General features: G+C 34.9%; 1 protein-coding gene across 5 annotated transcripts in view; it reads left to right on the forward strand.

Moving 5' to 3' along the window:
* The window catches only part of LOC110092988 (SNF2 domain-containing protein CLASSY 2), a 47,308-nt gene extending 35,919 nt beyond the window's left edge, over window positions 1-11,389 (forward strand). Inside the window, exons 8-10 of one of the 5 annotated variants that reach the window (XR_002302652.2) lie at window positions 9,978-10,072; window positions 10,816-10,989; window positions 11,066-11,389. The gene's annotated coding sequence lies outside the window, so the exon portion shown is untranslated. The remainder of the gene's footprint in view (window positions 1-9,977; window positions 10,073-10,815; window positions 10,990-11,065) is intronic. The other 4 variants (XR_002302658.2, XR_002302651.2, XR_002302655.2 and 1 more) reach the window with 4 other exon arrangements.
* The last annotated feature ends 1,063 nt before the right edge of the window (window positions 11,390-12,452 follow it).

Genomic DNA, 12,452 nt, shown 5'->3' on the forward strand with positions numbered 1-12,452 from the left:
AATTCGTATCTAATTGAAAAGGCCTCTTCGTCGTCAAGAATGTATACCAAGGAGGAGCCTATCAACTTATCGACCTGTACGGTCATAGGCTCGTACCGTCGATGTATTTTGTACATGTTATGTTTAATACAACAACAACAACAATAACAACATCAAGCCTTTATCCCACTACGTGGGGTCGGCTACATGAATCCTTTTTCTCCATTGTGTCCTATTAAAAGTCTAATTTTCGTTTAAATCAAATAAAGAAAGGTCATTCCTAATATTTTCTAACCAAGTCTTTTCAGGTCTACCCCTACCTTTCTTAACATAAGTCAAATCTAATACCTCTACTCTCCTAACCGGGTCATCGAAAGGCCGATGTTTTATGTGACCAAACCATCTATGGCGACTCTCTCTAATCTTATCTTCTACTGGAACTACTCCAACCTTTTCACATATGTGCTCATTTCGTATCCTAACTCTAAGGGTAAAGCCACTCATCCACCTGAGCATCCTCATCTCTGCCACACTTAACTTATTATTATGCTTCTCTTTTAATGGCCAACATTCGGTACCATAAAGCATTGCAGGCCTCACTACCATCCTATAGAATTTTCCCTTAAGTTTGAGGGGTACATTTCTATCACATAATAAGCCCGATGCATTCCTCCACTTCAACCATCCAACTTGAATTCTGCTGATAATATCCCCATCTATTTCACCATCACTTTAAACAATAGATCCAAGATATCTAAAACGTGTACTCTTATTAATGACTTGATCATCCAAAGTCACAATCCCCTCACTAGGTCTATTATTACTAAAATTACACTCCATATATTCCGTTTTAGATCTACTCAAGGGAAAACCTTTAGACTCTAAGGTTAACCTCCATAATTCAAGTTTACCTTCAACTCCCTCTCTAGTCTTATCAACAACAAGAATACCATCAGCAAAAAGCATACACCAAGGTACATCCTCTTGCAAATGTCTAGTGAGAACATCCATGACTAAAGCAAAAAGATATGGGCTTAAGGCTGATGCTTGATGTAACCCAACCGAAATAGGGAAATACTTAGTCAATCCACCTTGTGTTTGAACACAAGTAATAGCTCCTACATATATATCTTTAATGATTTGAATATAAGCATTATTGACTCATTTCTTTTCAAGAACTCTCCATAGCACTTCTCTTGAAACTTTATCATAAGCTTTTTCTAAATCAATAAATATCATATGTAGATCCTCCTTATTTTTTCTATATTTCTCCATCAAACCTCTTAATAAATGTATGGCTTCCATAGTCGACCTACCCGGCATGAATCCAAATTGATTTTGAGAAACATCAGTATCACGCCTCAGCCTATGCTCAAGCGAAAACCTGTTATGTTTAATGTGCTATAAATTTCATACATGTTTATTAGCATATATTTCTTATAACTTGAAATTCTCTTGTGTTACAAAAATGCATTTTAAAAAAATGTCATAAATTTCCCATAAGATTAGGTATTTTAAATATTTATTTAGATCGACATCACGCCACATGCCAAAATTCCCAAATAAATATTTAAAACCTTAAAATATAAGATCTATCTGAAATCTCTCTGCGTGATATTGGGCATTTTAAATATTTATTTGGGTCGACATCGTGCTACACGTCGAGATTCTAAATAAATATTTAAAATCTTAAAATGTTAAATTTAACCTATCTAAAATCTCCCTACAAGATGGGGGCATTTTAAATATTTATTTGGGTCGACATCATGTTTCGCATCAAGATTCCCAAATAAATATTTAAAATTACCAAGCTTAGCGTTCCTTCAAATAAGGAAGATATAGCAATTTCCTCTATCAACGTATATGCATGTGATCTTCCAAAAGTTCGGGACCGCCTTTTTCACATACCAAAACTTCCAAGGTCAGGAAAGAGAATTTTCTTTTTTTCTTCTCTGTGAGGCTTCGACATCCAAATTTGTTTTCTCTTCCATTGGGACCTTTCAACAGTGGATCTCTGAACATGCGATTCATGTGTCATATCCTGATGCTCACCGGGTGGAACCTGTTTTCTTTTTTCTTTTCCATTGCAACGGATAGACACTCTATTGGCGGAGTTATGGCCTCAATTATTAAAGGCCACTAGAAATTTTTTTTTTAAGTCCTTTCTCCTCCACAGTCTTCAAGACCCTATAAACTCGGGCTGACAATATTTCAGGTTCCTTCGGAGAGACTGGGGCTTCAGGCCATTGCTCCCAGAATAACCTCTTCAGCTTCAGTCATTCAATCTCATGCAAACGAGTCTTCTTCCACTGCCAAACTAACGCCTTCTTCTTCCCTCATACGCCTGAAGCCTCATGTGACCCGAACCCCTTCTTCCTTCTCAGCTGAAATCTTCTTGTAGCCAACCTCCCCATCTTCCCTCTTCATACACCAAACTGCCTCTGCCCTATCCCCTCCAAGGTGTCCATGCTCGACCTCACCCAACACCTCATCTTGCCTTTGACTTGTCTGACTTCAGCGTCTCTTCCACAAGTTATAACCGACTTCCACTGCCTCTTCCTACCGCAAACCGACCTCCATAATCAAACTCTAGTTGATCGATCGACTACTCTAGCCATGGCATACACGATCCTCTCAAATCCTCTGTCGAGCCAAGACACAGCAGTCAACTTTCCCTATCCTTGTCCTACCCGATCTCCCTACCTGTGGCCTTCTATTGCTTTCTTGACAACTTCACTCTACAGCCCTGCCGCACTTCACTTAGCAACCATTAAAGACCCGTTTACAAATAGCTCATTAATCACTTCACAATCCCAGCCAAAAAAAGAAGAAAAAGAAAATTCAAAAATAAAAGAGAAAAAAAAGAGAATAAAGGAAATATATTTGGGCATTTTTACTATCAACATCATTGCCTCGTCATCACCATCATCGTTGACATTCCCGTGAAGGTATAAAAGTCCTAAACTTCAAGAAACTTGTTCTTGGAGTTTCAACGCACCAGAAAACTTCCTATACATGTTTTTCTTAGCATTATGGGATGGGACCCGGTGCAACCTCCTACGGTGAGGCGGGTAGGCCCTGTACATGCTTTTCATAGTGTGGTGGGGACACTTCTAAGAATCCTTAAGTGCTTGCTTGGCGTGGAGGGGGAAATAACTATGTTTTCAAGCAAGTACCTTCAAAGACCCATACACGCCTTTCTTGGCATTATTGGGATGAAGACTACGGCCACGGTGTCACCTGACATCGACAGTACACGTCTTTCTTGACATGACAGACAGGCTAAGATTCCTATAGTTTTACCCTCAACGAGGGAGATGCCGGGAAGTTGCCGAAATTCAGAGCAAATGTAGGGGACTTGAATTGGCTAATTGAATGACAAGGGACCTAAAAGTCAATGAACTTGAACTTGAAAATGACGCAAGGGACTTGACATTGAACAAACAACGAAGAATTTGAAGACTACAGGAAACAAAATTTAAATTAACAAGCAATGAGCCGAATTCCAATGTGATATATGAACAGTAGAAATGCAAATACCAAATACTAAATGAGAGCTTAAAATATTCAGATGAACATAAACAAGCATGCATGAAACTCATTGCATACAAAAGGAAATGGCTGGCACATGCTTATGGACAGGAACATAGTGTTTGTGCAAATATGGCAACTCATTCGTTGGGACAAGATGAGTGCAATGTATGTCATTCATGAACAAAATGCAAAAGAGAGATGACAAGAAGATATATAACAAATGCAGCATCTTGTGGCCAATATTAATATACAATCAATCATATGAAATCTTGTTGTCAATGTTAGTCAACTCGCAAGCAAGAACATGAACTTACTACACACATGACGGTTCACTTTCAAGCAACTACAAGAAGACTTGTGAATGATTATAGACGACAGTGGAGATTAATTAACCTATAGCTTTTGAACAATTGTGAGCAAAGTCTCAAGTAGCAATATAAGTAGGAGAGGCGTGATAGTTGCAACAAGCATAATCTTGTGTTCTTGAATAATTCACTAACAAAGATATAAAGCTTTCGAAAGACCCGATCCTCTGTCGCTAAGTTGATAGATTTAAAATGTTTCTAGAAATGAAATTTCCCATAAATACCCTGATGATGGATGTGTTGAACATAGAGCTCAACAAGAGGGTTTAATCTCAAATATTCAAAATACTACCCAAATACCCATGAAAGATCAAAAATACAAAATCCCAAATATTTAAAAATGAAATCAATCATCAAACGCTTAAAGTGAAACCCATCCACTCTCCACAATAGTTTGTTGAGGTGAAAAAAATTGAAAATTGCTTCAGCTCACAAATAGTTAATGTCTGGTCGAGAATATCACTATGATTCATTCTGAAATAGTCTCTTGCTAGTAAGGACGTGGCACCTGTCTTCTAACCGACAGTTTTGCCGCTAAATGACACCGTAGGTAAACGGTTTGGATTGGGGCCCTCTAAACCGTTTGATTTGCCACCAAATGACATCACTAAATTACGGTCATGGACAAAGCCTGTATGCTCTCCAATGACATCAAATCCTTGAGATATGAATCAATATGATATAATTAATATGAAACAAAGCCCTCTATTAGCTAAGGTTGATTCAAACACTCATTTTCCCTTCAAAACCCTTAAACAAATACTCACCCCACGTCTACAAGGTACCCTTGGAAGAAATAACCCATGGCTGCTGACAAGTATCCTTTTGTTAGGTTGGGTCGACTACCTCTTCTGACTAAGTAGACCAGGGACCATGATAGCCTGGGATGGCGGAACCATATGATCTTGGTCGGGTCCATCATCCATTCCCCCACCATCCGCTTTAAGTGCAAGGTGGTAAATTTTCAGTTTTTAATATCAATTCTCAATATCAAACCCATGTTGCTACTATATGTCAGATATCACGTATTCCTACATATATGTTTGGCGACTAGCCTTAATCGAAGTTCTCTCCTGTTATCGAGAGGGGTAATTAACTATAGGGGCTTGCGCCTATAGGATATCAAAACTCAGATCATAAAGTCCTCGCAAAATGAGGGTGAAATCTTTGGGTAGTATCTTATCAACAAACTCAATTTGTCTTGCCAAAATTTACCCAGGAACTTAATTCATTAAAACTCCTCTGAAAGTAGGAGAGGCTGGGGCGTGAATTTTTGGAGCCCACACCTACTTCCTGCCACCGTCGGCAATTGTCGTAGACCCCCATCTGTCACCTCTATTGTTGTTCTTTTCACTTTACTCTGCATTCATTTTATTTCAAGTCAAACAAAAAAAATAAAAACCTGCATTTACTTTAAACTCAACCAAACAACTCTACAATATTTCAAATTCATTGTAATTCTTTTATACTACATTCCTTAGACACTACATTCCTTTTTAAGGCAAGCAAATAACACCTAAATGAGTTGCAAAATCCATTAGGATAGAAAGGCACATTTGTTTCTTTAGGGGTGGAAGGCTAGACCTTGTTTGTGTACCTTCTCCTAGGTTGGAGATTTATATTCCTATAAGATGAAGCAAGGGTTAGAAAAATTAAATGTTAGCGAATTTCTGTTAAGCATTGGATCTTCTAAGGTTGTTGATATTTCCAGATAAGAAGTTAGAAATCATCCTAACACAATACTTTGACCTATCAAGACTTAGGTAATGAGATGAAATTTAGAAAAAGTTGCACCACTCAAATGTCTTATAACCAATTGGGATTGTCGAGATGGCTAGGGTTCACTTAGCGAGGAAGCTTCTTAGTTGGAATTAGCAAAAAGAATTGATGGAGTGAGCATAGAACCTAGTCGGTACAATATGAGCAGCCATAAAGAATATAGGCAAAATCTTTTAAAAGTTTGTGCTTAGATCCTAATCCTAAAGAATGTTGAATCCCTAAAGATTGTTTTCTTTTAGTTTGATAGTCTCAATGAAGTCGCCATATTTAAATGTTGTGAGAATTGGAGTATCTACTTGAGGATACATAAATCATGAAGTTTCAAAGTTCAAATAAATAAAGGGTCTTTAAGTCTAGATACATCCAACTAAAAGAGATAACTAGCATTGTGACTCCACTCAAAATAAAGGACAACTAAAGGCACCAGAATTTTGTAGTTACTCATTCTGTAAACTGATGTCTAGCATATCAAAGGATTGCATTTATGGCTGTGTTACAATGCCTTCATGAAAATAGTGGAGAGGATAAAAGAGGATTGTGCACTATTTTAAGAGGATGTGATAGGGTTTGACAAGATCTAAGGATGATAGAGAGAAACAAGATGAACTGTGCGGATAGAGAAATAACATCTTGGATTCTGGGTTACTACAATGACAAGGCCGTTCGTGCATGCTTTTGTTTTCTTAGATTTTTCCAAATTACCATATTGGAAATGGATCTAACTCATATTGCAAGGCAACGCTGAGCTAAATTTAAAATGTGAATGGTTGAATGATAAAGCTAGTATTTAGTTAATTTATAATGAAAAATCAAGTCATAATACCAAAAAAAACAGCTAAGATTTGAAAAATATGAAAATTGTTTGGTTTAAAAAATTAGTGATAAGTAATTATGTAAATGGCAAGAATCTAAATGAGTTGCAAAATCCTTTAGGATAGAGAATCTTGGCGCATTCAAGTGTCTGAGGGGTGGAAGGCTAAAGCCAGTATGTGTTCCTTTCCTAGGTTTGAGATTTCTATAACTATAAGATGAAACGGGTTAGAAAAATTAAAAGTTAATGAATATACCTTACGTGTAGGATTTGGGTAATGACATGCAATTTGGATTGCACCGCTCAAATGTCTAACCAATTGAGATTGTTGAGGTGGCTAGAGTTTACCTAGCGGAGAAAATTTTAAGTTGAAATTACTAGAAAGAATTGATGGAGTGAGCATAAAACCAAGTCAGTACAATGTGAGTAGCCATAAAGAATATAGGCAAAATCTTTTATCAAGTTAGTTCTTAGATTTCAATCCCCCAGGAATGTTGAATTCCTTATGATTGTTTTCCTTTAGCTTAATAGTCTTGATACGTCATCATAAAATTATCTTAATCGAGCACGAATCTCGAGGCAAAATCAAGCATAAACTTCTAAAATTAATTCTAAGATCATATGAACTTCGATTTCAGCAAACTTATTGTCGAACTGATCGTCTCGGAAATACGAACCCAACAACACCAAAATCGACTCAATATGAGCCCAAATGAGTCCAAATAAAGGACATGAAGCGCTGTTGGAAGGTTCAAACCACAGTTTGAGTTACCAAACGGTTTTCAAACATGACGTGCTTATAGTCGAATTGAGCGGCTCGACGAGACGAATCCAACGAGCTCAAGATCACCGAATTCTGATATCATTAAGACATTCAAATGTCTGATGAACGGTCCAAGATCAAGGGATTCAATATCGACCATCCATTCAAACCACTCCCGATTCGCTCATGATCTCTCACCTATTTATAGGAAATGCCACTCCAGAAATCTATAAATAGACCTCTCATTTCTCTTGTGAGGGAGGCCAAAAGCAAGAGAAGAAGGAGAAGAGAAGAAGGATAGGAGGGAAGAACTCCTCGATCACCGCCGCCGGAATTATGTCCAAGTGACGCCAGAATTCCGCCTGCCCTCCAAGTGACTCCAGAATTCCGCCCTACCTCCAAGTAACGCTGGAGTTTCACCCAAACTCCAAGTGACACCGGAATTCTCCCCGAATACCATCTAATATAGGAGTTTTCCTCGACCACCGACTAACGTCGAACTTTTACCTGACGTCGGACCTCCGCTCTTCACCAAATTTCTACCTGACGCTGGACTTCTACCAATTGTCAGATTTTCACATGACATCTATCTGATGTTGGATTTCTATCCATTGATGGACTTCTTCCAGACGTAGTTCTTCCGACCTCCGTCGTTTGTGGATTACGGTCCTTTAGACTAACGTCGCCCACCGACTACAGTCCTTCCGACCTCCGTCGCTTCATAAGTTATGTTTATTAAGTATATATTTTTAAATGCTTCATATATTGCATATAATTTAACAAATTATATAAAAATTTGTAATAAGGTTAATTAAAAGTAATAAGCCTATATGCTTGAAATTTTATTAAGTATACTTATATATCTGTTTTGAATCAAAACATTTTATTAAAAATTACTAATATATAAGTGAGTTTTTCTTGAAAAAATTATATTTTTATATAAAAATTTAATATATTTTAAAATAGATCTAAGCACATACAAATTTTAATTTAATAAAATTTATTTTATAGTTATTGAATTGAGGCATGATTTTTGTTCCATTAGATTCACTAGATTCTGTGAATGCAAATTGATAGGTTACGTACCTCATTTTTTATTTAAATTAAATTTATAATAATTTTTCAAATATTACCTGATTTTAATATTATAAGCTCACTAGCCATTTTTTGCATTTTTTGGATGTAGTTAGAAACTTTTTGACTTACCCATGTGACTTGCCATTTCCTAATCATTTGAAAAGGTGGTTTCATTTGAAAAAAAAATTACGAGGATTTGACTAGAAGGAATGCTGATTTCAAGCAAGAAAAAAGGTGAAGTTGCAGACAAGATCAATCTTACTTATTTGGTTTCTAATCATTGATCAACTTTGATGAATAATGAATAGTTAGTTTGGCTTTCATCCATCGTCATAGTGATACTAGTTCATTTTTTTTATGCTCCAACTTTATTAAGGTCATGATACTATCATTATAGAAAACAACACCATTTATGTGGAGAAGGAAGACATCATGATAATCAAGGGAAAAGTTACCTTTAATTTGAAATCAATTTGTTTCAGTTATTTTGTATCAATTTCTATTGTACCTAGTCCAAAATCTTATGTAAAGCTTGAATTTTGATCAAAATTGGCCAAAAAGCACATCAGTCCTAGCCAGATTGTGGAAATTCTTCTTTTGTTTTTCAAAATAAAACATAACTTAAAATATTGGAATGCACTTTACTGTTAATTTATTACAATTTTACATATTTAATGTATAATTCATATTAAATTAGTATACAATCAAACCCAATCAATTTATGATATGTTTGAATATATAGCCAAACAAAAGCATAAACCTGTATATTGACAATTTTGAAACCTCCGAAACTAAATCTCCACCTAGAAGTCAAAAAGCAATGCAAAATTTGACTTCTAAAACTTGCTTAAGTGTATATTAGAGGTGATTACCTCACACTTAATGTTGTCTACAATGCCTTGAAGTAAAATATTGTTGATACTAGTCTCTCTCTCTCTTTCTTTTAACAAAATGATGTGAACTTTCTTCGAAGTATCTCTATTTGTTAAGATATATATCGACTGCAATAAAAAGGAGGCGAAAAGCTTGCATTTCTTTTGGTCTTATGTTTCCTGATTGAGTCTAGTTGTCCATCTATTTTACTGGTTAGATTTCGACCATTTTATTGTTGACAATTGAAAGTTATGGCAATGAAATTCTTGATAAGGAATTTGCTGAATCACCCAATATTTATCAAGGGGGTGGAATGTGATGATTGTTTAATGGAAAGACTTATCATTTTTCGTTTGACAAGTCTACTTCAGAAAAGGGGCTCCTTATAATGTTTATAATGTTGTTTGATGAAGCTTTTCAGCCACATTTGTATTCCAGTAACCATTGCATTTTAATATCTGTTGATGATTACACGGGTTTCATAGTGGTTTCCATTATGAAAGAAAATAAAAAACCATTCACTAAGTTCAAGAAACTTAATTGGACGTTGAAGGTTTTCAAACCAAGAAGATGAAGAAGTTGCATACCAGATAATTTTTCCAAATTCTCTTAATGGCTTCTTTGCAGATAGTTGACCAGCTTTTATCGCAAGTTGTATGTTATTTACTTGCGAAAGGGGCTGAAACAGAATCAATTCACTCAACAAGTTAAGAGTTATTATGTGAGGATTAAACTGGTGTATACTGAAATTTTAAATAAGCTACATCTATGGATATTTATTTAGAACTTTGAACAGGTGAACTTTCCATTTGGAATAACTCAAAGCAGTTCCTCTGATATAACTCATCGGTTTAAGTGAGACACGAATTGACGACTTGGCACACTATGAGTGTAAGTGATACTGTTATACATACTTTTCAGCTCAAGATATTGCTTTTGAGTTTGAAAAACATATTGTATATAGAACTGCTATATTGGTTTTTTCTCATAGGCTTGAAATTTTTTTTTTTTTTTTTTTGAGATTCAGTTTTAACCATTGGTGTATTGGCCCAACTTTGATTTCCAATCAAATATCTAATAAATGAAATGGGAGTTGATGGTTTAATTATGGTCAAATGATTCGTGTGAATCATATATTCATGTCATGTGATTACATGTACTCATGATGCATGGCTCGTTATTACATTAATATATTCTATTAGGAGCAGAGTAAAAGCTAATATAAAGAGATTTTTTGCGAAAGTAAGTGAAAGAGACATAAGTAAACCTGTCAATCTAAAGTAATCCCTCGAACTTTCATATCTAATCTCGAGACTAGTATGGCAGTTCTAAAAAAATGAGGTAAGGCTTATTGATGATGGCATTAATGATGATCCTTGAACTATCCTTTTTGACCTTTCCGTATGATAGACATGAGTAACTTTGAGGCTGCAAAATGAAAATTGACACTTCTTTTCCTTCAAAATCTAATGTTTTCCAATGCCAAAACAAAGCTTATTTTTGTCAATATGTAATGTATGTTTCCTGCAAATTAGCCTCATTTTGATTCTTCAATTTTGAATCGCTATCTTTAGATCTGAGTTACTATTTTTCACAGCTTTTGATATGAACACTACTTTCACACATGTATGCAGAGAACTCTGATTCAAGTTAGGAAAACAAAATTAGATCTTACTTGCCTGACAGCTGTGTTAAGTTAATCTCTCTTTCTCTCAATACGTGGGGTAATATCAGACAAGATGTGGTTTACGTAAAGCAACTGGGAAGTAGAATTCTGGAAATGTTGTTATGCTGTTTGCAATCTTCAGGTTGGAATTATTTATAATATTCTAACTTTCTATCACCTTTTTATAATCCAAATTGAATTTGTTGAAAAAAATGCAGGGTTTAGAGTGATGGAGACAGGGTGCAAAGGCAATTCGGCCAAAGAACTGTAATCAAGGCTTGTATTATACAATAACTTACTTTAGATGCAGTATACGGGCTTCTTTTTCTTGTTTATTCTACTGATAAGTTCCATCTACTTACCTTGACACTAATTACCAAATTGTAACGTGTACTTATGTTGCCAAGTTTTGCAGAGATTAAGTTGGCTGCATCTGTATGAATGAATACAAATTTTGTTGGCTGGTTTCAAATATTTTATCCAATGTTCTTACTGTAAGTTTGTAAACCTATATGTTGTTCATAAGATGATCTTCTATCTTAGGAGCCGTTTAGTTTGATGTTATTGGAATAGCAATATTGTTAGATAATAGTGTTATTTTTTTATTATATTTTTGTTTGATTCAACCATACAACAACAACAACATCAAGCATTTATCCTACTACGTGGGGTCAGCTACGGGAATCATTTTTTCTTCATTGCTAGGTCTCAAAGTCCTTGATGAGAAAAATTGAGGGTTGCATTAGGTAGTTAACAGTTTGCATAAAATTTTTCGAATAATCGTGACATGAATCTTTTAATACATTGTGTTTGATTCAATAGTAACTTAATTAAAAATTTCTTGAGTTTTCATCAATAATCAATATTAGATTCAGTTTTTTGTTCATAAGATAAAAATTAACTGTAATTATTATTGTATGCAAATTCTATAATCAAAATAAAATCTTCTCAACTCCCTCTAAAGTTCAGTACACATGCTCAACTAGTTCTTTAAGATCTGAATCACCCTTTCAAATAAATATATATACTAGGAAACAGAATGTTATGTTGTTTAGACCTTCATAGAAGCCCTCCAAAAATTTGAATGTGAAACTGCTCTTTATCTGATACAATAATTTAGGTGCATATCTTGCAATCAGCTTTGTTTATTCATATAATTTAATTCTATCAGAAAAGATCGTATATTTTTTAAATTTACAAACTTAAATGCTTATAATCGTTGGGATCATAAATGATCTCTATTGATAGAGCATACTTTTTGCACCTCAATATAATTTAGAATAAATGTATTGGTGCCCAATTGTATTCGATACAATTGAATTGGTGGCTAGGCAAACTCAAAACAATATAGATATTCCTAAACAAATTTCGATGCACCGCACCAGATTTGTCTCCAAAAAATCTACTTGATCAACACAAATCTAGAAGTAATATCTAAATAGAAAAGTTTTGAAATTAAATTCAGAATTGTTTGAACTCTGATTTGATAAATTTATAGTCAAGTAGAATGTCTCCAATAATTTTAAAATTTTTTTACAAAGTAGTCAGTACTAAGTTGCCGACTTACAACACTAGATTGTTAAATCCCAATAACAAGTTGATATA

The sequence above is a fragment of the Dendrobium catenatum genome, unplaced genomic scaffold (assembly GCF_001605985.2).
Source record: "Dendrobium catenatum unplaced genomic scaffold, ASM160598v2 fragScaff_scaffold_699, whole genome shotgun sequence".
NCBI lineage: Eukaryota > Viridiplantae > Streptophyta > Magnoliopsida > Asparagales > Orchidaceae > Dendrobium > Dendrobium catenatum.